Below are 19,393 nucleotides of genomic sequence, written 5' to 3'. Positions count from 1 at the left end.
GCGCGGCTCCATGAAACGGCTGTGTGAGGAAAAATAGAGACTTGGATGAAACGTAAGTGACAATTAAAAGTGGTGTATACATCGGTATGCTCACATCTAAGCAGATTTATACATTTATAAAACATAAATAACCAGTTATACGAATAGCTTAAAAACAAGACTTGTGCAAAGTGAAGCGCTTTGAAATGGCGACTCTGTGCGCTACAGACCGCAGCGCGTTACCGTATCATAGTGATGTGCAGTTCGCGAACGATTCGTTCTTTTTGCACGAATCATTTTGGTGACCGAGCGGAATCGGATCAGTGACGCATTGAATCGGCTCTTTTGATTCACTGTGAGCAGCAGCGGCGCTGTGGAGCCGGAGACCCGCCATCGACTCTCGTTCAATGACTCGGACTCTCAGTCTGGCGGATTCTTTCGTCCTGACGAGTCCTTGAGTGCTATGAAACTGAAGACCGTATGCGCCATACTGGAGCCAAAACGGCGTCAATTACATAATCCAGACCGAGTATAGACTACTGTCAGAAAATGAGATTAGACGTTTATGCAATATTATATATTGTACATAATGTGTGTGTATTACAGTCCATATTGATTTGGTACGTCTGCCAAACAAAACAAACATATATAATAAATCGCTATGAGGTCTGTTTTTGTAATGTTTTATACACATAAAATGTTTTACACAAATTATTAATACTTGCAAGTCATCTTGAGGTAAAATCAACAAAACGACATATAATAAAAATGATTAATGTTAAAAATAGAGATACACCTATGATACACCTAAGACATTTATGTAACGATATTATTATTATTTCTTAGCAGACGCCCTTGTCAAAACGATATATTAAATTTTATTAGATTAATCGTGTTGGCTATATAGTGTTAATGCTTCAAACTGTTGTTATCTCCGGGATTTTAAATATATGTATTTGTCACAATTGTATTTAATGTAACCCAGCCAAATATAGACTTTTCCTAGCTTTTGTGCTGTGCAGTGAACGACTCGTTCTATCTAACCAATCCGGATTCGGGCTGCATTGGTGCCAGTCACGGAATCAGTGAACGAAATGAATCGTTTCACCAAACTGATCTGAATCAAATGAATCGAGTCACTAAAAATAATCGAACTGCCCATCACTACTGTATCAGCATCAGGATCAGTGTCTGATCAGGCTTTGATCCGGATTCTGAATTCCAGGGAAAGCTAGCAACTCGCTGAGCCGGTCAGGACAGAGGAGCTCAGTGCAAATCTGCTAATAAAATAATGATAGTAATGAATAGCTGTAGAAAAGCACGTGTTTCAGCAACCAACACGATTATAATTCTTTCACACTGTTAATGCATCACAAAGTCCAGGTTGTCGGCTATATTATTACCGCAGGTCCGGGGGTTTGAGAAGAAATAAATAATATGGATTCTCATTCAAATTAGGTATTTTGTAAGTATTTTCATTCTTCCAAATGATGCAATAATTATTCTCTACCTTTTTTGTCTAGCAGCAAATACTGATATTCCATTTGTGATTCATAAAAAAAAAAATTGGAGCATCTGGAGCAGAATCAAGGAATCATTATGAGGAATCAATCCCAATAAAAATAATACCCCACGAGGATGAACACAACCAGTTGGTAGAGGAATTTGAGGGATTTTCAGTAAGTGTAATCACATTACTACAATTGTAATTCCCCCCTTTCAATATTTATAGCTCACTGATTATAGTATGTCATTTTAGGAAAGATTTTGGGCTTCAAAATCAACTGGATTGTGCCAAGTGGTCAGGTGTCAGTGCAATTATCTAACCCCCCACTCCCATGTCACCGTATTTCACTGTTAACCCCCCCAGTCTCTCACACTATTTCACCCCCTCCACACACACACACACACACACACACACCCACCCACACAGCCGGTGGGGGTATCCTGCCAAAATCTGGGCGCCAATGGGGTCCCTGGGTCAAAAAGTTTGGGAACCCCTGATCTAACCCATAGCAGCCTAATGCGTGGTATTTGTAGCTACTGGGAGGATGCTATTCCATTGTGTGCGTTTTCACATTGAAATTCAGACGTTGATTTGAGCCCCACTGTATTGATCAGCCCCACCGTAGTTTAGCCCAAAACAATCCACTTAATCTTATAGGTCACCCTAAATCACCAATATCTACATACTGGGAACACATGGGAGTTATTAATTAAGCAAGTCAACCAATTCAATTTGTCCTTCAGGAGGCTGCATGTATTCAGATAATTGCTCCAATAGTTTCTAAAGGACTGAATTTACCACCTGCTTCATTGATCAGAATTCAGTACTTCCAGGTGTTTATAAACTGGCAATACAAGGGTGATCTCTAAAACCTGCTACATAGGGGCTCTCCAGTCCCGGAATTAAGGTGCGAATATGGAGGCTTGGCAGTATGGGGGTCCCCCCCTCCTCCCTCTGCAGTGCCACCAATCCTAGGCAGGGAGAGAGGAACAAGGAAAGGACATTCAGAGGGGACGCATCATCGAGGCCGGGTAAGTGAAACCACACACACTACAGTGGTTATTTCCCCCATTCACGTCCCTCCGCTATCCTTTTCCCCAGCGTGTCTCAGGCCCAGCTGACCACTGGGGGAACACACCATCAGGTAAGTAGGAAAAATAGGAAATCAGTCCAGTATCTATTCTCAAAATTTACTTTCCTGTTCTCCTCGGATACCACACGTTACGCAGAGGCAGCCAGGAAGGGTGCACAGCAATCAGCCAGAACTCATTCAAAACCAAGGATAGAGTTTTCCCATAAGACATCAGAGTACTTATCCTGCCATGAACAATTCCCCTGTTCCCATCTGCAGCTTCTTCTGTTACTCAAGGCTGTTTTCTAGTCTTGATCATCATTGTCGCACACCTCCTGCCTGGCTGGCTTCCCCGTGCTGTCCTTCTTCCTTCTCAGTCCCAGGTCTCCTTTCCTGCTCTCTGCACTCTTTTTAAAGCAGGTGCTCTTCAGTAGGGGTCAGGAGATTAATGAAAACAGTTGTGCTAATTAAAGGAGTGGGGGACACCGCCCAATCAGTCGGGTGTGTCCTTAATTGGTGTCTGCAATTGGTGAGAATGTTGCCTTTAAGTGAAAATAATTAAGTGAAAAAAAGCAAAGCAAATCAAGTGAAAATTAACAAGTAATATAACAAATACAAAAGTAATGACAAGTGAAAATAAAACCCCACAAACTCTGTAATAAAATAAACATCATAAATAACACCAATTAATAGGCAACACCAATCACCCCTCCCAGCACCTCTTGTAACACTCGCCCTTTGGAAGTGGGGCCCTTCGGGAGGGGGGGTGGAACACAAGTCCTGGGATGAACACAAGTGCAAAACAAGCACTTGATCTGAAATGTTATAATGTATTATTGCACTTTTGTAATGCTCTTATATTTTGTAAGTGTATAAGTTGTCTGCTAATAGATAATTATAAATAAATAGATTATAATCATATCCTGTGTCACAGTAATCCTCTTTGAATTGCACAAAACCACCGATAACCTTGCATGTGTCTGGATTTCTCACTTCCATTTTGTATAAACATCAGCACTTGACCCAAGTCCCAATAGTGTTTTCTCCTGTTTTTCTGGCAAACTCTCTTCAAAGTTCTGCAACTCATAATAACACCATGACCATGTGCTAACATTGCCAAGATCTCCTTATTACTAAACGCAAGCCTGAAGTAAATCTTACAAGATCTGCTATTTGAGGCATTTTGTAGATTGTGAGGCACTATTTTAAGAAAACTAAATTAGGGAAAGCAGATACTTATAAATCAGTGTTGCCTCTTGTTTTGTAACTATAAATACATTGCAAATATCATTTACTTTCGTTCCTCAATATTAGCTTCACATTCACCCTGAAATTTGCAAAAATTGCCTGTCAAACACTCTACTGCCCTCCAGTGGAAACACTGACTAATAAAATAGATACTACTTAGAACCAGTAAATACATTTACATTACATAAGAAAGTGTACAATCGAGAGGAGGCCATTTGACCCATCATGCTCGTTTGGTGTCCATTAATAACTAAGTTATCCAAGGATCCTGTCCAGTCTATTTTTGAATGCTCCCAAATTGTCACTTCAACCACATCACTGGGGAGTTTCTTCAGATTGTGACGCCTCTCTGTGTGAAGAAGTGTCTCCTGTTTTCTGTCAAACATTGATCATTTGGATTCTGCATATACAGGTGTGGTTTTATCTAATGATCATCATCATCAGCAGCAGCAGCAGCAGCAGCAGCAGCAGCCTTTGTCAATCTACTGCTGGATGAAGGCCTCCCCAGTATGTTTCCACTGGTTTTCAAATGAACACTTCCCCAGCTCACAGCAGCACAGCTTCTGATTTCATGTTCCCATCTTCTATGTGTGTTTCTTCTTGGTCTTTTTGTATCTCTTGAGATCCATTGTAAAGCTTCTTACATTCATCTTTGGTCTGTTCTTCTCTCAATGTGTCCGGCCCATTGTTATTTTAACATCTTCACTCTTTCAGTTATGTCATACAGTATATGTTTGTTTGTTTGTTCTCTGATCTATTTATTTGTTTTTCTATCTCTTTTTATCATTCCAAGCAGACATCTTCCCATGCTTGTTTGTGTTGTTTCCAATTTCTGTATAAATGTAGTATGAATTTGCCAAAACTGCATCTTAATGAAACTTGGGACTGTGTTTTAATGTAACAAACACTGAGCTTTACAGACATCAGTGCTGTGTTTGGCACAGACAGTATGAGGCTCATTTTGAGGAGAACATCATTCCTTCTGTCGAATATGAAGGTGGATCTGTTTTGCTTTGGGGTTGTTTTACATCTAGTCCTGGCCCTCATTAAAATTGAAGGAACAATTGATTCAAGCATGTACCAGTTCAAATATTTTGGCCAAAAACCTGTTTCACTCGGGTAAGAAATTCAGACTTACATGCAAGTGGGGCTAAAAACACAATGGTGAAGACAAAATCAATGTTCTTGAATGGCCACTGCAATCTCCAAACCTACATCTAATCTGTAGTTTGAACTCAAAGCAGGAAGTAACAAGTGAAAACCAAGAAATCTGAGGGAGCTGGAGAAATCCTGCAGGAAGAGGGGTCAAAAATCCCTCCAGAGTCAGAAATTTATGAAAGAATACAGGTTGCAGACATATGCTTTAAAATAAATGAATTCATATGCCATTATTTGTAAAATATTATGCTTTGCAGTGTTGTTAATATTTATATGTATTTTAATTGGAGCAAAAAATAACAATTGCACACTTGCACTTAATCAAACATATAATCAAACATACATGGAGGCCACTATATAAAGACACTAACTTATTAATCAGTGGATCTGATGTCAGTTAATTGGGGAAAAGGGATTGACATAGACTGAAATAGTGCATTGTGAATGTACACCTACCAATGGTCCTTTTTGAAATTAACTGTACCAAGCATTAGTGTACTGTATGTGCCTTTTCACCTTAGAGAACATAAGGGACCTATATGAATTCAAGAGGAACTGAGTTTTTTCCCCCTTTTCATTGAAAACAGATGTGAACAGTTCACTAGAAACAAGCTATATGTGAAAACACCCTAAGTACTGCACTTACAAGAAACCATAGTAGGTCCCAGTTATAGAGAAACCACGCTTGAAGGTAATGTGGTTTCACATCACCAAGTAAAATCCTAACCGTTTGACACTAGAGCCTCAGTCTTAATGTTTGTTACTCCAGAGCAGATCTTACAACTTAGTAAACGAGCTTCTCCCTGCTCTGTTGTCCCACTTGTATTTAAAGATGCGCACAAAACATACAGTATTTATGGACGGGGGGACAGAGAAAGGTCAGCACTGATCTGCTCATTTGAACCGATCCAGGCCAAGTCAGAAATGAACAGCAGCACCAGCACTATAGCTTCACAACTCTCAAACAGTGTAGTGGAATAAACTACAGAGACAAGCACACCAACACACAGGGATTGTCAACGCTTTCAAACGTCTGTAAGCCTACAGGGATCACTTGATGGAGGAGATGCTTCACAAAGGCACTACATTGAATTGATTGTGTGTGGTTTATTTCAATATATTGCATTGACTGTGTCTGGTGAATAGAAACAAGTGACTGCGTTTGTTATGATTATACAAAAACTTTGTGGATTTAAACAAATATGCAATAGATTGAAACTTAAGATTGAAAGAAAACAGATGTCTCAATATCAGTCATTAGCACTTGCATTGAAATAAAAGGGGATGAGATGAGTAACCACTCGGTCGCTGTGGTCCGGACCTCGGACCTTCTTGAGTTTTCACCAGCTAAGTAAGTATAAACATCCAATTTTTCTCTGTTTTTGGATTGTTTATACTTTAGTTAGTATAACGATCGATTTTTTCACCTTTGTAAAGTAGCCACTAACTGATTTTTTTCATCTTATCTATCTGACAGTTGTAGGTAGTACTCTGAAAAACATTGTTACATGGAGCAAACTTTGTCATTCTGAATGAAATTATTTAAGTTCATATTTTCTCCTCATTATGATTGAAGAGAAAATAATGCTTAGACACTAATCTTTAATTTAGTGTCAGCCTATTTGCATGTTGTGTTTGCGTTAGCGAATAAATGTTTTACCAACTTTCTTTTTGTTATTGTCGCTGTTGTTGCCTCATTTGATCCACATGGCATCGCACTACACGTCCGTTTCCCAATGTAGCAGTATATGAAACCGGTCCCGTTGAATCTTGCACAGTTGCTGGAATCCACCTTTCCCCTGGCCCAAAATTCCTGACATACACTAGATCGCCTCTCCCAAATGTTCTGATCTTGGCATGCTTGTCATGTCTGTCTTTGTCTTGCAGTTGTTTCTTCTACATGCAACCTTTCAGGTCAGGTTGTAAAAGGTTGAATAGATCTCAGTTTTCTTCCCATGAGCATTTCTGCCGTGGACAATCCTGTCATTGTCTGTGGGGTAATCCTATAACTAAACAATGTTCTGGTCAGTTTTACTTCCAATGTGTCTCCCGGTATCTTCTTTAAGTACTCTTTCACCGTTTGTACAGCCCTCTCAGCTAAGCCATTAGATGCAGGATGGTAAGGTGCTGTTGTTATATGGCTAATGTCATTTGCTTTCATGAAACTTTGACACTCTGAACTGAGGAAGGCGGTGGCATTATCTGACACTATAGTTTCCAGTAATCCATGTGAACTGAAACTGAGTCGAAGTTTCTCTATTGTTGCTGCAGCCATTGATGAATTGGAAAGATGAACATCTGTCCATTTTGAATGTGCATCTACCACCAGGAACATCTTTCCTAGGAATGGGCCTGCATAAGCTATGTGTAGTCTTTTCCATGGTCTGTCGGGCCACTCCCAAGGATGCAATGGTGCTTGAGCAAGTGCTTTCTGGTGTATTTGATTTGCCTTTTGATGTCTTCATCCATCCCTGGCCACCAAACATAGCTCCTAGCTAGACCTTTCATGCGTGTCGTTCCAGGGTGAGCATGGTGTAACTGATTCAAGATTTGTGCACAACCTGGTTTTGGAACAACAATCCTGGCTGCCCAGAGTATACAACCATCTGTTACACTCAGCTCATCTTTTCTGGAAAAGAAGGCCATCAATTCAGTTTCATTTACTTGCACATGCCAGCCTCTGAGGACGTACTCTCGCCAACATCGGGTCCTTCCCTATCCACAGCTTCATGTGTGAAGCAGTTACTGGGGGCATATCCGAGTGGTCCATCAATAAAACCCAGTCTTTAAGCATTCCTGCTGCTGGTGTCTCTGGTAATAGGAGGCGACTGCATCTGCATTACCATGATCTTTCCCAGGTTTATACTGAATTGCATATTCATATGCTCTTAAGGTCATTGCCCACCTCTGGATTCTGGGTGATGCCATCTTGGAACAGCTTTCATCTCATTCAAAAGTGGTTTGTGGTCTGTGCAGATTGTAAAATGTTGACCGTAGATGTAATTGTGGAACTTCTGTATTCCAAATATGACTGCTAAGCCTGTGCCTGACGACTCCCCCAATTGCCACACTTACTCCTTTGATATTCTTTATTTTGTTTCACTGGTTTATACATGGTGTGTTTTCTTTATGAAAGTATGTGTTGAGTGGTTTACTATCATTCATTGTTATATTTATTCACCAGTGGTCTTGGTGTTTAAGATTGATTGTAATGACACTTGTAGTCTATTGCTTTGGTTGGACTGATGTGTGTGTTGGTCGCCCTCTGGTGGTGATTGTCAGATTTGAATTTGTTGTATGTATTTTAATCTCTTCAGGAAAAAAAGAAATACTTTATCATTTAAGAAATTGTTACTACTTTTAATTTCACGTCTCTGCACCTTCTTATTTGCTTAAGAAGGAACTGCACTGGGGGACTAGGCCTTAGTTTCAACTATTTATTGGGTGAAAATCCCAAGGTGCCGTAGTCGATTGATTAAGCTAGTCCTGGGCAGAAGTGAGGTTCTGTGCGAGTCACGGCCCAGGCTGGCTGCAAATTGCCACATATACATACTTTATAATATTCCCCTCATGAGAATATTGAAGCTGCTGTATTTGGCAGATTCTGATGTACCAGAAGATGCATTCTCTACATAATCACTTGGAACTTTGCATGCAAGGTATTATCCCGTTAGACTGACAGAAATGATTATTAATGTTGATTATTCTGTGCTTAGGTTTTGTACAAATAGAATGATTGTTTTGTTTTCTCTTTTCCCTCCCTCTGTAATGGGGGGTGGACTCCTCCATTTCTGGGGAATGAGTATAAATGCTGTACAAACAGACAAGAATGAGGCCTTCTCTTTCTGCTGCTGAAGAGGAAGGGTCACTAGCAAGTAGTGGTGCTGTTTGTGGTGTGCCTAATGCAGTTTTTACTGTTATTTAGAGTTTTCCCATTAGTACTGGTTTAGATTGTTTTCTTTGTTTTTCATCTTTTTTTTTTCTTTTTCACTGAATTTATGGAACCTTTTTGGTTCAAGAATGTTTTCTTGAATTGATTTTGTCTGGACTCTAAAGACAAAGTAATTTTTTTTCCCATCGCAATGATGCTGACTCTGTTGCCTCAATTTGTCATGGCCGCTTTCTCAATACCTGAGCGAACAGGTTTGGACAGTTATTATATTCAGTGACAAGTCCATTCTCCATCACCTGGGACCTCACAGACTGAATATGTACATCTATCTGATGGCTTCTCAGGCCTATATGAAGCTTGACCCAAACAAGACTGGCCCTATTCCTATGACTGACATTGAAAAGTTCTACTGCGCCAAGGGTCATCCAAAAGTATTGTCAGGTGAGATAAGACACCTTATAGATGGTTGTAATGAAAAGACTTCTGCATGAAATATACATGTATTTTGATGCATCTCACCTTTTTTTGTTTATATGTAATGTTAATGATAAAGGCTAAAGCCTGATAATGTAAGAGCTAAAATTATATGTCAGTTGTTACAAATTCTGTAGATGCTGAATGAGTTTCTTCTCATGCTGAAGTTTACAGAACGTCACTATGAAAGAAGGCAGGGTTAACCAACTGACAATGTTTCAATTCAATAGCAAATTGTAATCCAAATTACAAATCTGTGTTCCTACTAGTTCACTGAAACAAATGTATTGATTTACACTCTAAGAAATCTAATTAAATAAGATTTATTAGTAATAAAGGGATGCATGACTAAATATTGCTAAATATAATATAAATAAATATAAATGTTGCTGTCTCTTAATCAACAACTAATGCACATTCATAGAAGGACTAATTGAAATGATTTAAAGTGTTTTTTTTTTTCTTTTAATCGTTGGTTATTTATGAAGATAACATAACCATGAGTTGTAGCCCTAGAAAGTGGGATTGCATAAAATGCAGGCCTGTATTCATGAAGCATCTTTTTCTGAAATAATAAGCAGCAGTAGTTCTGGGATTTCATCTTAATATACACTCACCTAAAGGATTATTAGGAACACCTGTTCAATTTCTCATGAATGCAATTATCTAACCAACCAATCACATGGCAGTTGCTTCAATGCATTTAGGGGTGTGGTCCTGGTCAAGACAATCTCCTGAACTCCAAACTGAATGTCTGAATGGGAAAGAAAGGTGATTTAAGCAATTTTGAGCGTGGCATGGCATGGTTTTTGGTGCCAGACGGGCCGGTCTGAGTATTTCACAATCTGCTCAGTTACTGGGATTTTCACGCACGACCATTTCTAAGGTTTACAAAGAATGGTGTGAAAAGGGAAAAACATCCAGTATGCGGCAGTCCTGTGGGCGAAAATGCCTTGTTGATGCTAGAGGTCAGAGGAGAATGGGCCGACTGATTCAAGCTGATAGAAGAGCAACTTTGACTGAAATAACCACTCGTTACAACCGAGGTATGCAGCAAAGCATTTGTGAAGCCACAACACGTACAACCTTGAGGCGGATGGGCTACAACAGCAGAAGACCCCACCGGGTACCACTCATCTCTACTACAAATAGGAAAAAGAGGCTACAATTTGCACAAGCTCACCAAAATTGGACAGTTGAAGACTGGAAAAATGTTGCCTGGTCTGATGAGTCTCGATTTCTGTTGAGACATTCAGATGGTAGAGTCAGAATTTGGCATAAACAGAATGAGAACATGGATCCATCATGCCTTGTTACCACTGTGCAGGCTGGTGGTGGTGGTGTAATGGTGTGGGGGATGTTTTCTTGGCACACTTTAGGCCCCGTAGTGCCAATTGGGCATCGTTTAAATGCCACGGCCTACCTGAGCATTGTTTCTGACCATGTCCATCCCTTTATGACCACCATGTACCCATCCTCTGATGGCTACTTCCAGCAGGATAATGCACCATGTCACAAAGGTCGAATCATTTCAAATTGGTTTCTTGAACATGACAATGAGTTCACTGTACTAAACTGGCCCCCACAGTCACCAGATCTCAACCCAATAGAGCCTCTTTGGGATGTGGTGGAACGGGAGCTTCGTGCCCTGGATGTGCATCCCACAAATCTCCATCAACTGCAAGATGCTATCCTATCAATATGGGCCAACATTTCTAAAGAATGCTTTCAGCACCTTGTTGAATCAATGCCACGTAGAATTAAGGCAGTTCTGAAGGCGAAAGGGGGTCAAACACAGTATTAGTATGGTGTTCCTAATAATCCTTTAGGTGAGTGTATATATAGATGACATGAAAAACTTTAATGGCACTAGTGTGCAGTTTGACTGAATACAGAAATATAAAGTGACTGAAAATGGTTTGCTCTGTCCCCTGAAGAGACCTGTGAAGTTAACAGCGCTGAAGTTGAACAAATGATGTACAGAATGTAGAACTGAACACGTTTTTGTGTTTGTTCTGTGCGTATAGTTAGTCAGCAGACAGAAGTGTTTTCTGTTTCACACTACTGGTCTGTCTAGATTTCATTTTGTTGCTTTTGTCCTTTTTGTGCTTTCTTGCACTTCCATTCAGGGTAGCGTGTCTAAATGTGTGTCTAAAATCAATATACCTGCCAATACCAGGCTCATTCATATGCTCAGTTGCATGCCATCAGCCATGATTGGTTTTAGAAGCGGCACATTAGCAAAATGATTCTCATTTCTGATGTAATGCGGACCACAGTCCATTCAATAATAATCAGGCACTAAGGAATATACAATATGTATCTTGCCTTCTCTCATCTTGTTACATTGAACATGTTACAGTTGGCACATGTGGTGAACTCGGCCTGCTGAGTAATTCATAAACCAGGATATTCATGGTTCTGTCTCGCCATTGTAACATACATGCCACATACATTGATGCAGGTGAAACCACTGAGGAGCAGCTGAGGACTGGGTTCGTGGAGACGCTGCAGGGAGCTTGCAGAGACCCCAGGGAAGTCTCATACTGTGAGTTTGAAGACTATAATGAAGGACTAAGTATTGGAATAGCTGCTGATGAAGACTTTGCCAATGTCTTGAAGAATTCATGGGGGATTTAAATATTCAGAGACTATGAAACGTTATGAAACGTTTAATGTGTTTGAAGGATGTGTTCATGGTATTGGCAAACAATGAAGGGGATCCACAAAATCTTGTTACTCCTAAATGCTGATAGCAATTTGTACGAGAAATAATCACTTGCAAATAAATATCATCACCACTACTTATAAAGGTCCTCATCAGGATGTCCTGAGGAAGTCAAGGCGTCCTTTCTGATTTTTTACACTTTGGATTTCACTAAGTTGAATTCAGGTGAACCAGACAAATGTGTTTTTTGTTGAGGTGCTGAATTGTTGTAAGAGTTGTCAAGGTGGGAGAAAAGGGGGTGGGGGTGCAGATTACAAATATGCATATTTAATTAAAAATAGATTTAAAATACTGATACTACCACATTCCATTTAAATTAAGTAATTTGGTATAAAGTGATGAAGTATACTATTTAAGAGTTTATGCACAAAATATTGAATGTATATATCTATTTCCTGCCCTTGACCATATTTCAATGTCAGCAGCAGCAGCATTTAAAAGAGCATCATATATTTCAAATGCAGAATTTTGTAATATTTCAGTAACACTATTCAGTTTTAGTCCAAGGAAACTATGCACTATGAAGATAGAAATGTATTTTGAGTGTATACACATTTTAAGAACTTGTATCAAAATATATTTAGTTTTTTTTCCATAATACTGTTTTAGAAGATCATTTCCTAAGCAAATGTTTAAACGATGAAACCCAGTATAACTGGTCCTTAGAGATAATGTATTGCAGAATAGATTGTTTTGTTAATAAAACCCATTGCTGGCACTATTGCTTGCTGTTGATAGCTAGTGCCTGCTGAGGTCACTATTGTGCAACAAATGGAAGAATATTCCCGTCACTTGCTGGAAAATGTACTATTGTTTTCTCTTAATTGTGGTGTGGATTTCATATTGAAATATCCTGTTACAGTATAAATGCAATGAATGTACATTTTATTACCTGATGTGCTTCAAGGGTAACCTTAATGTAGAAGGCTGATAAGATACATAGTCTTTTGAGGCAACAGAGTTATAATTTGGCAATGTATCACTCCCTGTAGACCTTCCTATTAAATGCTTGAATGTAAGCTGTAATCTTCATATAACACTCAATACTATACTCAATAATAACACGCCAACAAGACGTAACGAACTGAAGCACATATCAGTGCATGAGGTTCAATTTGTGTGGCTATAGGTTAATGTAATTTAATTATACAGTAGCTGTTGTGTGTAACAGCTGTTAGTGTGCCATTCTGTATAGTGAAAGTACAGACAAAACATTAGATGCTGAACTGTCAGAACCACACGTCTCTGAAGACTGGGGAATGCAGAAACTTACTTTATATTCTGTTTTAATAAAATGTTATTTAGTTAAAATTGTCACCTCCTTGATTATTGGCAATCACTTCCTATCTGTATGTACACTGAAACTAAGCAAAGTAAGTATTGTGTTTGCTGGCCATATTAAAAAGCTTTGATTCTCTTTTAAAACAATCCAGAATATACAGCACTGCACATACAAAAATTATAACTTGTCTTGATGTCACAGGAAACATTAGAGGCACCTAAGTTGTAGCATTATAGTGATGATCATACTATATATTTTAGAAACCTACCATTGACTTGATGAGTTTAAGGTTTGGATGGATTTGTTCTTGCTACACTGTATTGAAAATGGCATATTATTTGATGCCAATTCTGCCATCAAATGTCTTAGATTAGGAAATGACACATGCTTACACTTAATGAAGGCACTTTACTTACTTTTGCTTTACTTACTTGAAAATCTGTATATGTAATTCAGTGTAAATTCCAATATTGGAACTAAGGGCTTGAATATCAATATGTTTGCATACTTTCTAAAATCGATCCTGAAGTGTCGGCTGTATGACGATGGGTTGGTATTATATGAACAAAAGTATCTTAATGTTTCTCTACCTGAAAATGTTATGAATTTAATCTAGAAGCTCTCTTATGTTAGATTTATGTTAGAGTGTTCCTAAAGGTGTACAATGTCTAGAAGTGACACAACCTTGACAAGTCCTATCACTGTTTCTTCTTTGCTATTTTTTGCATCTTCAAAGTGGACTTATGTTTTTGTTTGTTTTAAAATTTGTTTAAATCAGAGGTTCTCAAACTGGTCTGCTCCATGGGAACCTTACATGAATTGGAAAAGAGCAGCAGCAGAATTTATGAATGTCAATGGAAGACCAAATTTAAAAAATGAAACGGAAACAACATCACAAATGTAAGAATATATCATTTGAAGTAGAGAAGTGGAAAACTGTCCATGAAACTGTCTATATGACATTCTTCACTTGCCTCTGTTCTCATGTGAAGAGATCACAGCAGCTTCTAAATGTATATTGATGGGGGATTTAGATCTACTGGGCTGCTTCTTGGAAATGTCAAAAACAGGTATACACAATTACCCTCTACTGTCATTCTGATCATAAAAACCCTGACTCCAGTGCCAACTTACAGCATCCCTGACCACAAAGCAAACACATCTGTCACCACAAAGACTGTCACTTCACAATTCTCACTCCTGAGAATCCCTAAGGGTCCAGACTAAGGTTGGATTTAAAGTTGGACTACAACTCTGTTTGGGATGAGGATTTCTACTCTGTGAAACTCAAAGTATAATCATTATTTCAGACTTGAGGTAATAGTGTTAATAATTAATTATTGGTGCTTATTCTGTTTTGTTAAATTATACTCTTTATTGTTTTGAACATGATCATTCTCTAGGTTTAAGTGGTCCACAGAGAACATTGGTTTAAATCATTCAACAGTCTATCTTAATTACAAATAATGAATTCAACCTATTGATTTCAAGCACAATTAAGACACTTTAGGGCTATTTATGACTATTTTACATAAAGGAAAATAATTTAAAATTACTTAAGTTAAAGTCTAAATTATCATATATTATTCATTGTTAGTTGTTTGAGAAATCAGTCTCCTTGAAAAGATCGACCTTCTTGTTTTAAGATGATTGCCTTTTGTTGTTTCATCAGGTATAATTGGCTCTGGTAGTGCATCAGACTTTAATGATTCATTATGCAGTCAATATTAAACCCATTAACACAATATTCAGATTTTTCTTCACTTTTCCACAAAGTTTAGACTTATTTAAAACAATGTATATTCCTGTAAGTAAAAATAGGACACAGAAGTAAAATACTTAAATATATGTTAATATTGAAATGCACTTTGCTTAACTCAACGACAGCATTTCAAAACTTACTAATACTTTGAATGAAAGCAACTGTAATAATATAATGACTTCTGATACAATAAAAAATTCAAGTATAAGCCTGCTTAGAAATATATTTTATTAGTATAACAATTCTAGTATTTTTCAATGGGGATTATAAAGAGCTACTTTATCAACGAAATGTAATCATGCATCAAAAACACTGTAACAGAAATTGCCTTTGGCTATTTCTGAAAATAATAGTAAAAATTAAAAAAGTAAAAATCTTATCTTTGAAAACACCCATCTTCTACTTTGACTTAATATCAACTACTCACCCATTTGCCATAACTCTGTCAGAATCTATCTATCAGTCTATCTATCCATACAATCACATCATATAAATAATTGAGGCATCAGTTATGTTGACAAATCTGTCCAAATTTGCATTTATTCATGTATATTAAACAAACCTCTGTGTTGTATACAAAGCACAATTATAGTTTGCTTGAGGACCTCCAGTGTGCACAATGTTTGAAATGTAGATTTAAATGCATGTATGTCTTTGTGTAGTTTTAAAGTGTAACTGTGGTTGTCAGGCTGTTTTAAAGTGTTGTTCCAGATCTGGCTGCTGGGGGGAGGCAGATTGCAGCAGACCTCATGCTGTGAGAAGCTGTGGCAGCCTGTGCGCTCTAAGCTGGTTAAGAGAGCACTGTTGCAGAGTGGAAATGACATGTTAGGCTGCAGGGAAATGTGCAACCTCTTTCAGTCTTAACTGGGAGCATAACCGTGTGTTCATAACTCTTCGGGAAATAAGCACATTCTGTAAACAACAATGAGCAAAGAGCAAAGTGGGTTATACTTTTTTGAACAGATTGTACATGATTATCAGCCTTTGTCATTGAGATGAATGTATACAATGACACTTACAGCTAAAGATCAGATTTAGCCACATCCTGAAACTAAATTGAATTGAACTTTTGCAGTCACCATGGAAATTTTTAAGTCTAATTAGTACAGTTTAGAGGACCCTTTCAGTTAAACTATTATCAATAAATCTACATTCAGCTTTGTCTTAAAGTGTTGATTTTTTTCCCAAGTTATATCCTTTAGAGATAAGCCTGTGGTTTGAAATGGCTGAAGGGTCAGGCTTTAAAGAAGGTGTGTGGAGAGAAGAGACGAGGGGAAGGTCAAACTCGGAACACTTGGTAGGATGGAAGACTGCAAAAGCTCAGTGAATTATAAATGCCTGGCCATGCAAAGCTTTAAATGTCAGCAAGATTTTACACGAGTCCTCTGGGAAACAGGGAAGCAGTAGAGTCTAGACAAAACTAAGGTTGTGCAATTGTGCAACAGTCCAGGACAGAATTAGGAAGGAATCAAAATTATGTTTTGCATTTGCACTGGGAGAAGACAAGATCCACTTAAAGCTCTTCACACTTTCATCAAACTGATGGTGCAACTGTCATTCAAAAACTTAAATGTCAAGCACTGACTTCACTTCTTTACTTATTATACTTATCTGTGTAAACCAAATGAATTTGACCAGAATTTAAAAGGCAGTAACTAGTGAATTAATCAGAGGGAAATAGAGGTGATAATGCTGCAGAAATTAATATATTTGTGAAAGACCATCTAATCACTGGGTCACCAGTAAATATAGCTAGTCCTCATAGAGAGCATAATACATCATTTATATTGAGAAAGTGATTTTCAAAGTAAGTCCTTCAAGTATAATAAAGCGTAGACCAAAGAGCAACAAATCCAAACTATTGCCCCTGCCAGACATCCTCCTTATAAAGTTAAACAATGTCATATTCCTGGATTCCTAGCACTCATTCTCCGATTTTAATAAATTAATATATTCTGTGCAAGAGAGCACCTTCCTTTTAAGAGATGTTGTGTGAAATAATTTGAGTATTAAATAACCAAGTTGTACAGGAAAAGAAATCATGCAATCATTGCTTTGTTCTGCTCTCCAGACCTGTGAGAGCTGTGGAAACAGAAAACAAAGGGAAGGCTCATGAGGTGACATCACCTGTAGCATTCTCCAGGCTGTGATTATTAGGGAGCCCTGGAGACTAGAAAATATGTCAACCCCAGAGAGGCATAAAGCATGGGGACATTCAATTTCTGCTCAGGTCTATTAGAAGCTTCAGTTATCAAATATACCCAGGAGAAAATCACTGAATTAGGTATTGCCATAGCAAGACAGAGTCTGGGAATGTAAGGTAAACCTCCCTGATGGTTTAGTTTTATACACCATATTGAGAGTGTTGCAATCAACCATGTGCAAAATGAAAGCTAGCCTGTAAGACCATTAAATGTGCTGTTATGTCTTAATTATGTTGTATTAAACATGCATAAAACATATCCAGAACAAAGTATGTCAGAGACTCTCACTTTGAAAAAGCTTAAATACCTACTTGCGCTGAATGAATTCGGTGTCAGCGTGGGGCAGGGGAGTGCTGAAAGGACAGCTCCCTCGTCCCAGGTCCCTGGAGCTAAACCCCTTCTTGTTTTGTTTTTTGGAAGAACATCTGCAACACTTTCGAAGACATTGTCTTAATACAAGAAAGAGTTGAACATAAACAGACACATATCCAGATCTTTGACGGTTTGGTACATCACATCCTCAATAAATAAATACCGTTGTCTAATCGCAACGCAGTAGGAAAGTATACGCATTAAAACAGCGTGGATAAAACGCCCACTAAACCTTGGAAACCAAAACTATTTCTGTTCATCTATATACACTATATCCACCACGTTGTCTTAACAGCTTTTGCTTATCAGTTTTCCTCTGGGCTACAACGCTTAAACAAAAAAAACCTATGCCATCTGAATAACAAGACAGCAGAGCTGATTGAAGTTTCGTCATCGGGTAGAGCTTGGATATTACTATCTTTGCAAATGACTCTGTGCGTTCTATAAACCATGTCTGCGACCCTGTGAGCAAGATAGCTTGAACACAGAGGAAGAAAACTGCCTGTCTCTCATTTCACACAGTATTTTGGAAGAAGCGATAGGTGAAGAACACATTTGACAGGGTGTGCCCATCATCTCATGTCGGGAAAAACAATCAATAACAAACAGAACAATCTGAGTTGCAAGAAGCAAGAATGAGATCAGTGGAAGTGCAGATGCTGATACAGACCCAGGGGTAAAAGAAAAAGCCAAGGGTGACTGATCAATAGTGAGTATAGCTGTCCTTCCGTATGACTTCACCTGCCTGGATGTGAGAAGAAAGGGAAGGGACTGATACAGGCAACACAGCAACAGCACGTTTGCCAAGAGCTGCTGGTTGGGATCATTTGCACAGGGAGAGACCAGGGGAAGTCTGACATGCAGCAGGCGGCTTTTCCCTTTCCATTACCTACAACCAAGCAATAAGATTAAAACAAAGCCTGTGAACGTTATATAAAACCATACAGACTCTCCTCTGGGGAATTAAAAGGGCAATGCATCTGCTAATATTAATGAACCAGGAGGAACTGCGAGTTGCTACTTTTTGAAAGAAAGAAAAAGCTTCGATCTCCCATTTTTCATCGAGTCATGTCTGATCCGGAGCGATGGGCAAGCTCGACGACAACGAGAGGATAATCCTCAACGTGGGGGGGACCAGGCACGAAACCTACCGCAACACCCTGAAAACCTTGCCGGGGACACGGCTGGCTCTGCTCGCCTCCGAGTCCGACACAGAGTCCGGCGTGGACTCGCAGCAACAAGTCTCGGGCTACATCGAGTACAACCCGAAGAACAACGAGTACTTTTTCGACCGCCACCCGGGGGTGTTTGCTTATGTGCTCAACTACTACAGGACCGGGAAACTTCACTGCCCGGCGGATGTGTGCGGTCCGCTCTTCGAGGAAGAGTTGGCTTTCTGGGGGATTGATGAGACCGATGTGGAGCCCTGCTGCTGGATGACCTACCGGCAGCACCGGGATGCCGAGGAGGCGCTCGATATATTTGAGATCAGCGGAGAGCCGGGGCCTGGAGACGGGGAGGAAGATGAATTGAGTAAGAGGCTGGGCATTGAGGACGTGCTGTCCCCCGAAGGCAATGTCAGCCGCTGGAAAAAGTGGCAACCGGTGATCTGGGCTCTATTTGAAGATCCCTATTCTTCCAGAACTGCAAGGGTAAGACACTGGCGAGATACACAGCAACTGCAGCATAAAAAGTTAAAGCACTTTGCGGTTTAA

General features: G+C 39.1%; 1 pseudogene; it reads left to right on the top strand.

The window, feature by feature from the left end:
• The first annotated feature begins 18,131 nt into the window (after nucleotides 1-18,131).
• Nucleotides 18,132-19,393, top strand: LOC136771426 (potassium voltage-gated channel subfamily C member 1 pseudogene; annotated as a pseudogene).

Source organism: Amia ocellicauda, chromosome 15 (assembly GCF_036373705.1).
Source record: "Amia ocellicauda isolate fAmiCal2 chromosome 15, fAmiCal2.hap1, whole genome shotgun sequence".
In the NCBI taxonomy this organism is placed as follows: Eukaryota; Metazoa; Chordata; class Actinopteri; order Amiiformes; family Amiidae; genus Amia; species Amia ocellicauda.
This window is presented reverse-complemented; position numbering and strand designations above follow the sequence as displayed.